The 18598-nt window shown below is 29.7% G+C and overlaps 1 pseudogene; it reads right to left on the bottom strand.

Annotated features, from left to right (window-relative positions):
* Positions 1-14975: 14975 nt before the first annotated feature.
* LOC111274665 (heparanase-like protein 3) lies at positions 14976-17788 on the bottom strand (annotated as a pseudogene).
* Between the last annotated feature and the right edge of the window lie 810 nt (positions 17789-18598).

Below are 18598 nucleotides of genomic sequence, written 5' to 3'. Positions count from 1 at the left end.
GTATCGAACATGTTTGGTTTTCAAAGGATTCATCTATTTAAAAAAAAAAAAAACTTATGCTTCATCTGTAAGCCTACATTGAAAAGTATGCACCCCTTTTATCTATTTCATGTGGTGAAACCCTTTTTGATTGAACCGAAACCTCCACATGCTAAACCATCCAATCTGTTGAAAGGAAAATTTTCACCTTTTCCATTTCTAATAAGAAACACTAATTTCCAAAATACTCCTAAAGTCACATTTGTTTAGATATTTTATTCTCTTTAACTAAGGAATTTAATTAAATAGGACAAATTTTGTTGACCATTTTGAAAAATTTTGAATAACCAATTATGCATTTTGTGAAGAAAAAAGAAAACCATGTTTGGTGTAGAAGAAAAAGTATTGAATTGTGAAAATTTTTGGAGCAGTTTGGATTCAAAAAAAAATGTTTGTCTTTTTTATTTTGTAATCAAGTTTAGAATGCATGATATATATTATATGTAGAAAAATAAAAAAGGAAAGCATGTTGAAAGTGAAAGGAAAATCGAAAAGCTTGTTAGAGAAGTAAAGAAAGCAAAAATTGGTAAATAGACCATAAGGAACATAGGTGAAGACATAAAGAAAAGAACATGTGAAAATGGAAAACAAGACCCTTTTGAAAGGAAGTTGAGAAGCTAATTTGATAAGCAAAGAGAAATCAACAAAAATAGAATCTAAAAAAACGACAAAAGTATATTTGCCTGTGCATTCTCATTATTGAAAAAGGTATTCACACCTGCATCATTACAATACATCATATAACTAGGATAGAAATTTGCATTTCCATGGAAATTTGCATAAAAAAATACATTTACATTTGCATTTGCATTTGAAAGGAGACATTTGCATATTCAAATAGAGCTTTCATTTACATCTTTGCATGAAGTAAAGTTTGCATCCGCATGATCATTTCAATAGTCATTTGCATTATGGTTTTGCTTGCCAAATTTTGGATCATAAATCAAGAAAGAGAAAACTTGTTCTTTTTAAATTTAAAACACTCAAGAAATGGAGTGAAACACTTCTAAAAGACAAAATTAAAATATTGGGCTTTTTCAAATCTAAAAAATAAGATGTTTTGAAAAAAAATGTGAAAAACTTTTCAAACGATAAGTGCAAATTTTGAAGTGAAAAGATTTCAAACTCTAAAGGAGATTAGGATTAGGAAAATGTACATAATTTTCAAGACCTCTGGGCAAAGTCTTAAATTTTAGAATGATTTCCAAAGATCTTTGATAAAATTTTAAAATTTTGAAGGATTCTAAAGACCTCAAGACAAAACCTAAAATTTTTTTTTTAATTACAAAACCTCCAAGCAAAAGTTTAAATTTTTGAAAGATTTCCAAAGACTTCAAGGCAAAACCTTAAATTTTTGAAACATTTCCAAAAACCTCAAAGTTTTTTGGACACAATCTCAAAGTCCTCAGAATGCAATCTTAAGGTCCTCCGGACACAATCTCAAAGTCCTCTAGGCACAATTTTAAAGTCCCCTAAACACAATCTTAAAGTCCTCCAGGCACAATCTCAAAGTCCTCCAATCATAAATTCAACATCCTCTAGGCAAGATTCATAAGTTTTTTCAAGCTAAATTTGTTTTCATTATGGATTCACAAGTCCTATGGGCAAAACTTTAAAAAGAATTTTCAAAGTTACAATTTTAGAATTTTCAAAACTTTTGACAACCTAAAAACAAACCTCCTACAACATGAAAGAAACAAACAATAGAAAAACAAAACCTCATTAGCCCTTGGTCTCAGACAAAATCAGTGCTTTGGTCTTTGCATTATTTTTTATTTTTAAAAATATGCAAAGAAGGACAACTGTAGACACCTAATTTTGTTCAGGCAAAATCCTAATCATTTGTGGAGACCTTCAAATCCAACCTAGTTCAAATTCAACATTTCATCAAATTTAACAAGTTTTTAAAATTAAAATTAGGACTAATTTGACCTAAATGCCCTGAGGTTAAAATTGGTCAAAATGATTATAATTAGGTTCAATTTTCAAAATTCACAATCAAATTGGAAAAAATGTGGATTAAAATTGAAATTTATGATTTTTAAAGCATTAAAAAATTTTTATTGCACTTCGAAAAGGGCAAAATTACTAAAACACCCTTAGAGGTATTTTCATAATTTAGTTTCTCGAAATCAAGTTTTCGTGAAAACATCCAAATCATAAGTGAATTTTTTTTAATGATTTTTGGTACACTAAAAACCTAGGTCACACCTTTGGAGGTGTGAAATTACAAAAATATCTTTAGAATTGACCTTCCCAAGGTTGAAATTTTGCCAAAAAAACTCTAGATCATGATTTAATATTATTTGATAATTTTTAAAATTTTGAAAACTTTGATCGCACATCGGAAGAAGTGAAATTACCAAAATACTTGGCCTTTCCTTAGTTAATTTTTTGTAAAACTTTCATATCATGTTATAATGTTTGATTTTTTTGTTGCAATTAAAACTACAACAGTAGCTTAAGAGATGTAAAATTACCAAAATATCTTTTATGGGTAATTTTCTATTTTGACCTTTCTAAGATCAAACTTTAGATCTTAATTTCATAATATTTCATGATTTTTTGTGCTTTAAAATTTCAAAAATGAATAATGGAACATTCATTTCCAAGCAAATGGCCTAGAATGTAATGTAGGTTAAGGTTTAAGGTTTTAAAAGAAAAAATAAATAGGCCCAAAATAATGTGTTTAAAAGTAATCAAAGCAAAGATCATTTCTTTTCTCAAAGATATTTTCCTTTTTCTTGAAACATGTTTTTTTTTTTAATTTTTTTTCCTTTCCTTTATTTTTTTTTTCTTTCTTGTTTTCACTTTTGACAAATTGAGTCTAAAATTTTGGAACTTGCCTTTTGACTATAGGCATTCTTTTTTGTCTTTAACTTTAAATCTAATGTTTTCTCAAATAGATTGTCATTCATACTTGTTCTCCAATGTGGAAAGTGATCCTTGGTTAGGGTTTCTTTAAAAAAAATTCAATAGACTCAAAATGGATATCAAATGGATATGTTCTTTTCATGAAAGGAATATGAAATATTGTCATTTATCATATCAAATATGGATACTTTAATTGAAAATCAATTCCCAAGAAAAAATAATTTTCATTGCTTTTAGAATCATTTGAATGTCTCATATGCACAATGTTACAATCAATTCTTTTTTTTTTTTTTAACTCAAGTATCATTTCAATATGTCATACCAAGTGAAGGCCCAATTATTGTCACATGAATTGAAAGGATATTAGGGACATTAGGTAATTTGGCATTTTGGTAAATATACTCCAAAATGTAAGCAAAGGGTAACAAATTTAAAGGAAGAATTGGCACAAGTCAAGATATTGGACAAGGACATTTAAAAAATATGGCTTTTTCAATATTGTAAAGAAACATGGGTATAGATGTGTTTGGAATAGATTTGACACTCATCAATTATCAAAATCTAGAATTTTTAAGAGAGTGCCTCATGCATTGGCATATAAAGATTTTGCAAATTTCATTGCTCATGGCCGTAATGAAGATTATAAACATTGAAATCCCTTTAGGTCAAGTGAAAATCAAGATTGTGAGACTTGGGAAGTCAAGCTTTAGAATGGTGTAATTCTCAACTGAATTGGAGTATGAACTGGTTAGTAACATAACTAGGTATGTTTATTCTTGACAATAATCACCAATTCCCTTAAGATTATTTTTACAAGAAATGCAAGAATTCATATGCAAACGAAATTGAAAGCAAAACTTAGGCAAAAACTCAAAATTTTGAAGTCTTTCCACAAATAAATTGTTTGATACTTCACATCTAAAAGAAAAACTATTACAAAGTAGATTTCCATGGCTGTACAAGTTCTATAGTCAAGGTGCCATTATTGATAAAATCTTCAATATTCTCTTTTAGTTGCCTACATCTTTCAATTGAGCATCTACTTACCCCTAAATGTAACTGCATCTACCAATCGAATCATATCTTCTTGCTAATGGATTTGGAGTTTTTTTCAAAGAAATAGGGGTAAGGAATTTGTGCTTTATTAGTAAAGACAAAAGGTTCAAAATTGGGATTAGAATTCTCTTTGAACTATTCTTTGATCTTTTTTAGTTGCTCATTGATTGGCTAGCAAATTGAATGATAGGCACAAAGGTAGTTGTTTGAGGATAGGGATTTGCATGAAAACCTAACTGCTTGACTGGTTAATAAAGATAAATATTTTAGGAAATGTTGTTTATAAAAGGTAAATAAAATGGGTACATTGGATAAGGTTGGTAAGAAGTAAAACCTTTAATCTATTGCCCCTTATAAATCACCGTTTGAGCATCTCTTTCTTTCTATTTTGGCACATCATCTTTCTTTGCATCATTTGTGCCACTTTTATTAGGCTTGCCATTCTTGATTGCATTCCTTATTATCTCTCCAAAAATCACCATATCAGTAAAATTCTTAATGGCATTTCCAAGTACATACGTTTCATAATATGAGGATTTGAGAGTATTGACAAATAAAACCATAGTATTTTTTTTACTGAACGGTGGTTGAACTTAGATAATAACATTCCTCCACCTCTAGGCACATTCCTTAAAGTTTTTAGTATCTTTTTTTCCATCCTTTTTAAAGTCAAATAGTCTTGAGGCAAATTCCCTCCCAACCGTGGATGCGAGTTCTATCCAATTAGACAAACCATTTTACGGCAGAACTAGTGAAACTACATGAAAAACATGGATAAGCACGTTTTTATCTTGTGTAAATGCAACCATTTTGCAATAGTACCTAATGATATACATTATGGGACATTTGGTTCCATCATGCTTTTCAAATTCAAACACCTTACACTTAGGTGAAAGACCACATCAGAAACTAGGCATAGTCTAGTAGCATCCACTGACTTATAAAAATCCATCCTTTCATTGGCTTGAAGCCTTTCTTCAATGAAATTTATCTTTTGTTAAGAGTTTAAGTTTTCTTTAGTTTCTAATGCACCCATTTTTAGCTTTTATTAACCTTTTAAGTCATCCAAATTAAAAACTTGAGTTGGATCAAATGCTTTCATATCAAGGATAGAAGTTATGTGTCTTTAAAAGTAGGCATGAACAATTGTTGAAGGCACACTAGAATGCGTATAGAGGTATCCTCCAATGAATGGCATTTGTGGTTGTGCCTTTTGAAATACTTGAGCTTGATATGGGCCAAAACTAGTTAGGCATAATGGATCATCAACTTTTTCAGCTACTATTTTCCCTTTGTTCATATTTTTTGAACAATTTAACTATGTTTTCTAATTGCCGCTTCATCTTTTCTTGTGCCTTTTCCATCTTTTGGATGTGAAAATTTGTTTTTCGACCATAATTCTAGCTTGATACTAAGTGTTTTACCACTTTAGATTGTTTAAAGATTAAGCCATCATTGAACCTTTATTACCATAATTAGGGCACCATATTATGAGTGAATATGCATGAATGAGTATGATACAATAAAATGTAAAATTTTAACTATAATGATGCATGAATATACAGTGAAAGAAATGTGTTAGTAAATAAAATGGATACAAAAATAAAGAACAGAAAAAATAAAATTTTTAAGTAAAAGGTACAAAATGTCTTTTCATGTGTCCTATTTTAAGGTTTTTTATACAAAAAGAAGGGTAGGGCTTTAACTTAGGTTTGGATTTTTAGGCTTTATTTACATGCTAGGTTTAAAGGCTTTGATAATCTAAAGATTCCCAAACTATTCTTCAAACCACCGTTACTTATACACTAGTAAGACACCATAATCTTCACCCACTATTATACGCTTAAACGAAAAAGTTCAATTTAAGTGAGAGGTTTTGCTGGCTCACATAGAAGTTATCACCTCACTAGAGTGTAGGTACATGCTTCTCCTAAGAAAGGATAAAGCTTGGATCTAGAGCTTATGTATGAATATGCATATGTAGTGTGTCTGGAGACATATAGCAACACTTTTTATTCACAAATCCAATATCCCAAATCAAGTGCTCTACAAAAAACAAACAAACAGATTAATACATATGAAAAGTCAAATGCTATACAAAATAAACAAATAGGTTAATACACATAATAAATTAAAAAAATGGTTATGACATACTAGGACCAAAGGGTGGGTGACCCAAAAGCTGAATAAATGGGAAATTTTGGAAAAAGAGGGCCTAAAAAGATTTTTGTAAAAAATCAAAACAAGGAATTGCCAGCAATCCTTTTTAGGGTGTAATTAGCCACCCAAAAAATTTTGTTCCTTCAATAAAACATTTTAAAATAGGTTTAAAAGTTTTAGAAAAATAACAAATTTGTGGTTTGCAAAATCATAATTGAGTCTAAGAGTCAATTACACATAGGGAAGGATTAGCACCCCACAGCACCCGTCAAAGACGATATCTATTGATTACATGTTATCCTTTAATTTTGGTAAAAATGATCTTATTTTTCTTAATGTTTACAATTAATTCCTTTTCCTTCTATTTTCTTTCTTTTTTTTTCTTTCTCTCTTTTTTCTTTTTTTTCCTAGAAACAAAAATAAATTTAAAATTAAAAAAAAATAAAATTTTTTGTTTTTTTTTTATCAAGATGGAAAGACTTTAGATATCGAAACACTTCTTTCACTTTCTTATAACTAGGGAGAGATTAAAAATATTTCTAATTCAAGGGTTTTCAAATTGCACTACAAAATCGAGATAACACCTCTCACAAATAATAATCACCAAGAGTCCCCTTATAGTTAGGTAAGATCTCGATGATAATATTTACTTGAGATATTATCTTATTTTAAAACATTTTACTTTGAAAACCAATTTTTGAAAAACAAATACATAAGATGCATAAACATAATAAAATATGATGAATGCATGACAATATAATATGGATGCCAAAGTATGAATGCATGATAATATAAAAATGCATATGATAACAATGTAAAATGAAATGCAAATGCATGATTGATTTAGGGTTTGACAATTGGTTTAGGGTTTAGGTTAGGCTTTAGGGTTTTAGGGTTTAGGGTTAGGCTTTTAATTTTTAAGGTTAGGGTTTAGGTTTTTAGGGTTAGTGTTTTATTTTAGGGTTTCAATTTTGGAATTTAGTTTAAGGTTTAGGGTCTAAGGTTTGGGAATTAGGATTTTATGGGATTTGGGGTTTAGGGTTTAATGAAATTTGGGGTTTCAAATTTTTAGGGTTTCAAGTTTGGGGTTTCAATTTTCTTTTTGGTTTTATGGAAATGGATAGGAAATAAATGCAACTTATAAAAATGCCATTAATGAATGCATGTGTCAAAAGCATGACCTCAAAAAATAATTACAAACTTAAGTATTTCAAACTTAATATCACAAACATGTAATGTATGAAAATTCAACATCAAAATGGATCAAACATAAAAAACTTTGAAGTTGGTTTGAATGTTTCACCATTGTTCATCATTCAACTCAATCAAACAACTTCAAAAATCCACCAAAAACAACCATCAAACAATATTTTTTCAATAAAACTTTTGTTCAAACATGTTAAAAACTTACAAATCACCATAAAAACATAATCTAATACAGTAATCAAAGCACCAAATATTCATAAAACAAATAGTATGGTTTCGCCAAACTCAAGCACACCACAGCCAAACTTAACTAGCTTACTCCCCAAGCATTCTTTCATCCTATTTCATCCAAACAAATATTAACCACTTGAAACTTACCTCATGAAAGGATTTATAGCATTAAAACAATCTCCACAAACATATATTGATGAAGAATGGCAAAGAAATCATAAGAACAAAAATAGTAATCAAACAACCAATAATATACTAAACAATAAAATATTCATCATTTAAGCATCATAAGCTACCTTGTGAAGCAACAAGATATTTAAAAAGGCCAAAAGGAGGTTTGACCAAACAAGAGCACACCATGGCCAAACCTCTAACTTGTTTTTCTATAATGGATTTGTGGTTTTTGTCACTTGAATTTTGGCTTCAATCCAACCATTGGTTAATTGGATGAAGTTGGTTCAAGTTTCAAGCAAATAAAAATGAACTAAAAAGCTTTAAAAAAAACAAAGAAAATGGAGTGAACTAACATAAAAATTCTATGAAAATGTGATGAAGAATGCAAGAATATGGGTAAATGGGGTTAAGAAAGTATACCTTCAAAACCAAACACAAAGAATTTTTTTCTTTTTTTTAATAATTTTTTCTCAAAATTTTTCTTTTTCCTTGAGCTCCTCTGTTTCACGTTTCTCTTCTTTAGTTTCTCCATGCAAAAAATGTCCCTTCTATTGAATGAAGAAAGAGCCCCCAAAAATATTTCATTAAGATTGAATTATGGCCATAAATCAAAACTCATCCAATGGCCAAAATTTTCCCCTTATTTTTAATTCAAGGAACAAACTTTAGCTATTGGATCAAGACTCCTCATGACATCTAACGGTTTACATTATTCACTATAAATATTGGATTTTTACAGCCACAAACCAAGTGAAAAAACCATTTTGCCTTTAATACACAATTTTTGGTCTTTAGGCCATTTTCTCATAAATCAATGTTCCTATACTTATTTTTGTGATTTTAAAACACCAAAAATCATAAAATATTATTGAATTAATATCTAAAAATTTTTGTGAAAATTTGACCTCAAAAAGGTCAAATTATGAAATTACCCCTAAGTAGTATTCTAGTAATTTCATACCTCCTAAGTATTGTTGTAATTTTGAATGCTTCAAAAATTATCAAATATTATAAAATCATGATCTGAAAAGTTTCACGAAAAACTGACCTTAAAAAGGTCAAATTACGAAATTACCGTTAAGGAGCATTTTGGTAATTTCACACCTTTCAAAGTACAATCAAGGTTTTCAACATTCTAAAAATCATCAAATAATATCAAACCATGATCTAGAGCATTTCATAAGATTTTAACCATGAAAATGTCAAATTATAAAAATACCCCTAAAAATATTTTTGTAATTTCACACCTTCAAGGTGTGTATGGGTTTTCAATGTATCAAAAATCATTAAAAAATATTCAATTATGATATAAAAGTTTTCACGAAAATTTGACTTTGTGAAAGTCAAATTACAAAAAGTACCCCTAACGGTTACACTCCTTAAAATACAATAAACTTCATAATGCTTTTAATATCACAAATTTAGATCTTAATCCACATTAATTCCAACTTGATTATGAATTTTGAATGTTGACTCGATTCTATCCATTTTCATCAAATTTGATCAATTTTGACTAAGTTTGACTTTATTTGACCAAGTTTGATCAAAGTTGACTTTGGGGCATTTGGGTCAATTGGTCAAATCTTGATTTTCAAAACTTATCAAAATTAAAAAAAATGTTGGATTTGAACTAGGTTGAATTTCAAGTGTGTTACAAATGGTTAAAATTTTGCTAGGACAATATTAGGTGTCTTAAGCTACCCTTTTTACATATTTCTAAGAATCAAGAATAATGCAAAAACCAAAAACATCGATTTTGCCAAGACTAAAGGCTAAAAGGGTTTTCCTTGCATATGCTTGTTCGTTTTCATGTTGAAGAAAGGTTTTCTATTTTTCTATTTTTATTTTTGCTTTTGTGCTTTTTTATTATTTTTTTTCAAGATTTGCATTGAGAGTTGTTTCAAAGGTTTGGGATTCATAACAAAGGTCTTCAAGATTCTTATCAAACATTCAGGATTCACATTGAAAAATTCTCAAGATTCACATTGAGGTTGTACCAAAGGTCTTTGAGAATCACATTGAAAGGTTGAGATTCACATCGAAAGGTTCTTCAAAAGTTCAAGATTCACACTGAAAGGTTGAGATTCAGAAAAGATTTCTTCAAAAGGTTTGGGATTCACAAAAGGTTTTTTTCAATAGGTTTGAGATTCACATAAGGTTTCTTCAAAAGGTTAGGGATTCACACCAAAAGGCTAGGATTCACAATGAGATTATTCAAAAGGTTCAAGATTCATACCAAAAGGCTATAATTCACACCAAGATTCTTTACATGTTCGGGATTCACACCGAAGAGTCCTTCAAAAGTTTTGAGATTCACATAAGGTTTCTTCAAAAGGTTAGGATTCACACCAAAAGGCTAGGATTCACAATGAGATTATTCAAAAGGTTCAAGATTCATACCAAAAGGCTATAATTCACACCAAGATTCTTTAGAGGTTCGGGATTCACACCGAAAAATCTTTCAAAAGTTTTGGGATTCACAAAAGGTTTCTTCAAAAGGTTCAAGATTCATACCAAAAGGCTAGGATTCATACCAAAATTTTTCAAAGGTTTAGGATTCACACTGATAAGGGTGGGAGTTACACAAAGATTTTTCAAAGGTTTTAGGATTCACACCAAAAGGCCAGGATTCACACCAAAAAATTTCAAGATTCACACCAAAAGACTAGTATTCATACCAGGATTCTTCAAAGGTTTGAGATTCACTCTGAAAGGGCTAGGATTCACATTAGGATTTTTTAAAGGTTTAGGATTCACATCGAAAAGACTAGCATTCACACTAAAATTCTTCAAAGGTTTAAGATTCACACCGAAAGGCTAGGGTTCACATTAGAAGGTAGACATTCACACTAGGATTCTTCAAAGGTTTGAGATTCACATTGAGAAGGCTTAGATTCACATCAAGATTCTTCAAAGATTCAGGATTCATATTGAAAGGCTAGGATTCACACCAAGTTTTTTCAAAATTTTTGAGATTCACACCAAGATTCTTCAAAGGTTTGGGCTTCACACCAAAAAGATAATTCATAGTTGGCAGATTCTGAATTCACAATAGAAGTAATGATTCATAGTTGAAAGACTCTAAATTTACAATAAAGTAAATAATTAAACGACTCACAGTTTTAAAGAACTTTAGATTCCTATCAAAGTAAACGATTCACAGTTTGGAAGAATTTAAATTCACAATAGAGTAATGATTCATAGTTTGAAAGACTCTAGATTCACATAAGAGTAAATGATTCATAGTTTGAAGACTTTAAATTCACAACAGAGTAAATGATTCATAGTTTGGAACATTCTGGATTCACAATAGAGTAAAAAATTCACAGATTTTAAAGATTCATAAAAGTTAAGAGTTTCTAAACTTTAAGATATCATGAGAGGGGTTAAAGATTCACAACAGTCAATGGTTCATAATTTCCACAAATTTGCAAGAGTCAAGGACTTATAAGTTTTAAAATTTTGTAAAAGATTTTAAAGATGCATAAATTTCAAAGATTTGTAGACATAAATGATCAATCACTAAGATGAGAAATGCCAATGGGCTCTATTATGATGCAAATACAAGTGTCCATAGGTAAATACAGATATTTTTTCTAAAATGTAGATGCAATATGCAACATGTAAATGCAACATGCATTTCGGATTTGATTGTGAAAACAAGAAGACAAACCATCACCTATGGAAACATTTTTTCATTTTTCAACAACATTAATTATTACATGAAAAAATATTTTTCTTTCTTGAATAGAAATGGGCCTAAAGATTCTCACATGATTTCTTTACTTTTCACAAAATATATGATTGGTTATTCAAAATTTTTTCAAAATGGTCAACAAAACTTGCCCCACATAATTAAATTCCATGACAAAGAGAAATGAAATATCAGAATAAATGTGACTTTGGGACTCTCTTGGGAATTGGCATTCCCTTTTACAAATGAAAAAAGTGACAATATTCTTTTCAAATGGGTTGAATGATTCAACACATCAAGGTTTCATTTCATTCAAGAAGGTTTCATCACTTGAAAAGGATAATAAGGTGTATACTTTTTAATGCAAGCTCACAAATGAAACATAAGTTTTTCTAAAAGGATTAATCCTTTGAAAACCAAACATGTTCGATATTTTCTTTAATATTCAAATATGGCATTCTAATGGATGGCAAGGCTAGCTGTGATGGGCTTAAAATTTTATTAAGTCATTTTGAGATGAAGAAATAAGTCTTAAATTTTCAAAATCAATCATTTTTTATGCATTTCAAGCTTTTGGATCTTTTAAAAGGGTATGGGTTGCCTTTGGTTAGCATCTATATTGCTCAACATCAGAAGTGACTTTAAGGCCTTCAAGGTTTTGCTTTAGACTGTCTTTTTATAGGGTTATCACTTTACAGCCACATTCATCTTTCCTTTTTTTCTTCTTTTTTTCTCTTTTTCTTCTTTTTTTTATTATTACATCATGCACTTAAGAATTGAAACTTATCTAAAATGAACTATTGATCAAATGAATAATTAGATGATAAAAGGAGACAAAATAGGTTTAGAGGTTTAACGATCATCCTTAAAAAGAAGTTCTTTAATTTTAACTATTCATTCTTGATCAAACATGGACTTTTATTGGGACATAACGTAAGCCAAAGTTCAAGGTTCTTAAAAAAAAAGATAGATAGGCCCAAAATAAGTATTTGAGGGTGATTAGACCAAGGATCATTGTTTCATTTCAAAGATTTACTTTAAGGTATTTTTCCTTTCACTTTCCCATACATACCACTCAATCATTCATCACATTTCTTTTCTCTTTTCTTTTTCTTTTTTTTTCTTTATTGTTTATTTTGTTTATTATTTTTTTCTTCTTTTCTTTTTTTTTCATTTTTCCCTTTTCTTATTTTCTCCTTATTTCGCCTTTCTTTTCTTTTTCCTTCAAATGGATTCAAAACTTTGGAAACCTTTTATCAAACATTTGCTTTTAACATATAAGGTCATTTCCTTGGATTTTGTCATACTTAACCCCTAAATGTATCCTTTTTTGCCCCCCAACGAGGAAAGTGACCCTTGGTTAGAGTTTATTTTGAACAAATTTTATTAAGCTCCAAAGGGTAGCAAAGGGTAAATTTCTATATTTGTGAAGAGATAATAAGGTCATATATTATCTCAAGCATGGTTACTCAAATTTGAAAAGCTATTTTTTTCAAACAATTATTCAAAGAAAGGTTTTTTTTTTAGATTTTCTTGGACTTTAACTCTTTTTGAACTCTCTAGTTTTCTTTGATTGATTTCTTTGTAAATTTATTGAGATTCTTTCATTTTTTGTTTCATCCAAATGCCTCAATTGTATGATGTCATAATCAAAAATTTTCTTTCTTTTCTTTCTTTTTCTTTTCTCATTTCTTTTTTCTTTGCATGCCCCCCGCAACCATTCAAGAAAGATAGTATACTTTAACAATCCACCCCTAATAAAGGTAAATTTGAGAAAAAGAGTTATATTGAATGAACTCGTTTAAGGTGTAAAGAAATCCATGTCACTTCATAACAAATGATGAGTTGATCACAATTCAAGTTGTTTTAGGGGCAATGAGGACATTCTTTTTTGTTAATGTGCCCCCAACATACTAGACAAGGATAATTTTTAGGGTAGATGAGTGAAAGGCTAGTATGTTTGGGGTCATTTTAAAGGATTTGGATGGCTTTGATTTTGAGAATAGCATAGCCTTAACATTTATCAAATTACCACATGCAAATTTTTAAGAAAAATGCTATGTTTGCTTAATATTCTTAGAATCCAATTTTTTTTTTGTTTTGAAATTGGTTGTCTCATTGTTCATTGCCTAAGAAAATATCACCACCTTTGATATCATAATATTATAAGGAAAAGTAAGGTTTATGAACACAAGTTCAAATCTCTTAAAGGATTATGGCTGATGAATGAAGTCAATTAAGTGATTTGAAAAATGTGTGAAGGTATTTGTTGAGTTTACTTCTAATAGAAATTGCCTACTCTTTCAAAACTTCTTTTATCCATTATTACGAAGGAAAACTTTCTTTTTTCTCTTTTTCTTCTTTTTTTAGACTTTTTCTTTATTTTTTTATTTTTTTTATTTTTATTTTCAAGGCACTTTCTTTTCTTTTATGATTTTGAAAATTAATTATGTGGGCTTTATTCTCAAATAATTATTTTAAAATCAAAATCCCATAAAAGATTTTTAAAGCATTTAATCTTTTAATAATGAACATAAATATAATATTAAAGAAAATATCGATTTAATTGGATGAAAGTGGAGACATCATGAAAATGCATCACACATAAAAGAAATCTAAGTAACCCTTAAGAGAAATTCAAGAAAGTCACTACCAAATGACTTTAGCCTATCATATCAATTCAATAATTACACTCATGTATAGTCTAGTTTGAATTTGACATCCAACCTCCCTTACTCATCCAAACTTATGGAGCCCTTTCTAATTAGACTTTGAACCTTATACTTAAAGGTAGGGCAATTTTCTATGGAATGACCCATATTTCCTTTATGATACTCATAAGTAGCATCCTCATCATACCATTTGGGATAAAGAGGTTTCAATGGTTTTATATGAACAGTTGATACCAAATGACTCTTAATGAGTTTTAGGAGTAACTTAGCATATGACATGGGAATTGGGTCAATGTGACTGCTTTCTTACTGGACTCATGCCTTTCTAGAACCATTGTTTGGTTATGAGACCTTAAATTCGTTTAATGGTGGGTAGAGTAATAGAGGTTTGAAACATAGGGTGTAAAGCTAGAATTAGTATTGATTGATAAGGGTACGATATTTAGGATACTTGGTTGGCCGAAGGATAATTAGGAGAATGAGTCGAGTATGCTTGGTGCTAGACAAAAGGTCTATGTGATAGACTCCTAAAGGTTACTACTGGGGTCTTTGATTCTTCCTTTTTAGTGGCTAGGATTTCCTTAGCACCTAAGATTTCTTACCTTTTAATCTTGCCATTTTTAATTGCATTCTCAATCAATTCTCCTAATATTATCGTGTTAGCAAAATTCTTTGTAGCACATTACCCATCAATTTATCATAGTAAAAGGCCTTCAAAGTACTCACAAAAAGTATTGTAGTTTCTTTCTCTATCAGCAATGGCTAGACTTGAGCTACCATATCTCACTATCAGTGAGCATACTTCTTGAAGGTTTCAATTACTTTTTCTCCATGTTTTGCAAAGACAACCTATTTGGAAAATATTCGTGCTATGCTATAAAGGCCCTAACTAGATCTTTCCATGAGTGAATCTTGCTTCGGTCTAACTGGATATACCACCTTGCTACAAAACCCATGAGACCATCCTAAAAGCAATGGATCAGTAACTTATCATCATGAATACAACCCATCATCTTCTAGCAATAAATGGTAATGTGTGCTGGTGGGCATCTTGTTCCATCGTATTTCTCGATGTTCAAAACTTTAACCTTTGATAGAATGACAAGATCATGCACTAGACTTAATTCATTAGCATCAACACTTCCGTATATATTGTGGTCTTCAATTTCCTTTAGTCTTTCTTTCAACAAGTCATATTTATCCTTCATTTATATCTTACTACAAGAAAGCTGCTCTATACTGACACTCAAAAAATCATCAGTAAAACTTAAAAATCTGTCAGTATAGCACAATAAACCCTATTCTGATGGTCAAAATATCTATTATAATGAATTTATAATTGTCAATATATCCCTTATTGATATAAACCTATATTGTTATAGACTTATCCCGATGGATTTTAAGCTATCAGAATATGTAACAGAGATATACTAATGGTTTTAGGCCATCACTATATGTATAGCTATTGGTATAACAACTATTGTGGGTTCCACATTATACTTTTTACCAACAGTTATTCCCGTCAATATAAACTTGTATGTTTATTTTTTTTTTAACTTATATTGACGATGTCTCCATCAATATATCTTTTACCAACGATCAATGCTCATTAGTATAGCCATATGTGTTTTAACTTTTCCTGATGGTCCGTGACGACTGTTAGTATAGCTTAAAATATTTTAATAGCAAAACGCATCTATATAAATTTTAAGGTGTTAACAAAAACTTTTTTTTTAATTATATTTTTAATTATTAATATTAATTTATTTATAATCATAATATGATATGGTTTCATATCAAGTAAAAATACACAAAAAAATAAAAATATTTAATAACATTTGAAATAAAACAACAACCAAATTGTTTTATAATCCATATATTTAAAATATGTCAAGAACTAACGTCATTGCACCAAATCCAAAAAAAAAAGAACATTAATATCTATGATCGAATGTCTACAAACATGGTGCTCAAAGTAAATAAACAACTCCCCAAAGTAAGATGATGTCATCCCAAGTTGGTCCAAATACCTATTCAATTAGTAAAACCCAATAAAAAATCTCATCTTAAATTAAGCTTTTACCAATCAATTAATATAGGAAATGTTCCCAAGGTCAAGTTAAGCATACCAGAAACTATAAACAAATGGATTCCTGACAAGATTTTGTCCACTATTATAGGCTCTCCCTACTTCACCAACCCAAGCAACTACTAAAATTGTTGAATTTTTCAAAATTGTTTGAAGGTCTCTAAAGGGCTATTACCCACCATCTAGATAAGATGGATCTAGGATTTTGTTCATAAGCTGATTATCATTACCCACATACAAGAAAAATATGTAATTTAATAACTGAATTCCAAGAAATATTTTTTAAATAATGCAATTTACTATTTTATTATACCTGCACCAAGGTTGTAAATGTGTTGAGTCACTATTTGTAGAGATTTAGGTGTTTTTTGTACAAATTGTGTGAACCAGTTTGCATCAAAGAATCCTTCTAATGCTACTACTAATGGTTGAACCTCAAATCCTCTATATATATTTTGAACAATGTTTAGAAGATTGTTCACATTAAATACATATTGATTTAATGCAACTCTCATTCCAATGTTAGTGCCACACAATTCATTTTCTAATAAGCCAAATTGTTATTTAAGAAATTTCATTATTTCAGATAACAAAAAATGCAAGATTATCTTTTTTTCCTACATATTAAACTGCATATTGAGGGATAGATTTTACCAAATTCCCAACCATGAATGATATAGCTCTAGTTGACAATGTATCTAGCAAGTGATTCAGCATTACTAGAATTCCAAGGTCCTAATGCAGAACCTCTTGACCTACAATCCTCCCATTTAGTGCATTTAAGCCAAAAATGACCATAGCCTTATGTTGGAAGTAAAAGGCATTAGATTAAGGTAAAAAAGAACTTCATCTAGCTGTTTAAATGTTAGGAAATAAAAAAATTACAAAGTTCATAAAGTTCATGATAAAGTTTACTTACCTAAGTTTTTTGAAGCAAATGTTGAGTTCATCTCATCTAGATATGGGTAAGCAACCTTTGGACAAACCAAACATCTCTAAGTTATTTTTAGTAAATACCAGGATTTTTATCACCTTTTGTCTCATAAATGACTTTATCTTGTAACGTACCACCCATTTTGATCTTTAACGGTGAAAAAGTTGCAATAAAAGTGTCATTGTAAGTGTTGAACTTGTATATGCGTCTTTCTTTCTAAAGCCAATGGAAATAATTGCTTACCTTTGATAGCATTGAACAATATAGGGTTGGAAAGATCACGTACAAGCAATGTAGCCATTAAAATTTAAAAAATAAGGATTTTTTTTCGTGATGTTTTTATCCAAGAGGCTTAAGGATAAGTTGTTTACTAGATTAAAAAGAGAAGCTCTTCCCCAGCTACATGTTCTATAGTCACATTTATCAAGAGGCCACCAATCCACATGTAGCATAGCTGAAGTTTTCATCTGTTTTTCCTATTGAAGTTGTTCCATTAATAAAAACAATGCTGCTAATAACATTTCTAGGCCCTCATTTACTTTTCAAGGTGACAAAAATTGAGCCTAGATTCATCCAATATAGCCAAAAATACAAAAACAGAAGCTTAAACAAGAAACTCATTTTCTTGAACAACAATACCTTCTGCTATCAGCTATCATGAATGACTAAAAGTTAGGGAATTTAGATTATATAAAGAATCTCATTTGATATCAAAGAAAAACCATGGATATCAAGCTAAAAATGAGAGATCACAAGCTCTTTCCATAAGTTTTTTGGTTGAAGTAGTCAAATCAAGCACAGTACATATGATTAATTAAATAAAATATTTATAATTTATATTATTAGGGAAGATAGATCTAGTGAGAGCTTACTTGTATGTTTGCCTCATAAAAATCCAAAATAGAATAGGTCTTTGCAACAAAAAAAAAAAAAAAAACCTAAAAGGGAATAAACCATCTTTTGACTTTCAAGAACTTGTGTGTTAATTCTAGCTCAAGGTTGCATAAAATTTTCAGCTTTGTAAGTTTATCCTCTGCTAACCTATCAATTATTTGGCTTATCATAGATACCATGAAACTTGTTTGCCAAAAAAATATTAAAAATATGGATCAAAAATAATTTCGTGAAGTGCCCATTTGACAAAAACCTTTCAATTTTAGTTATCAAGAAAAAAGAAAAAACAAAGAGAATCAATTTTTTTAGTATGTAACTGGTAATGAAGTCTCTAATAAATGTGAAATGATTAGATCATTACTAGTCACGATCACAATCAAAAGTGCAATGTTGTGCCTAACATAATTCAACAAACAAATAAAAATCAAGAAACTTCTGTAGTGATTGGGATTCCTCTACTTAATTCCTCAGAAAATACATTTTAGTGTAACAAGTCAATGTCTAAGACTGTTGCCACCATTTTTAATTCAGTGAAGCTATCAAAACATGCACAAGAGAGATAGAAATTTCCAGGG

Source organism: Durio zibethinus, chromosome 17, assembly GCF_047325235.1.
Source record: "Durio zibethinus cultivar Kanyao isolate XHJ-2024 chromosome 17, ASM4732523v1, whole genome shotgun sequence".
NCBI lineage: Eukaryota > Viridiplantae > Streptophyta > Magnoliopsida > Malvales > Malvaceae > Durio > Durio zibethinus.
The sequence above is the reverse complement of the archived record's forward strand: the minus strand, read 5'-3'. Positions and strand labels throughout refer to the sequence as shown.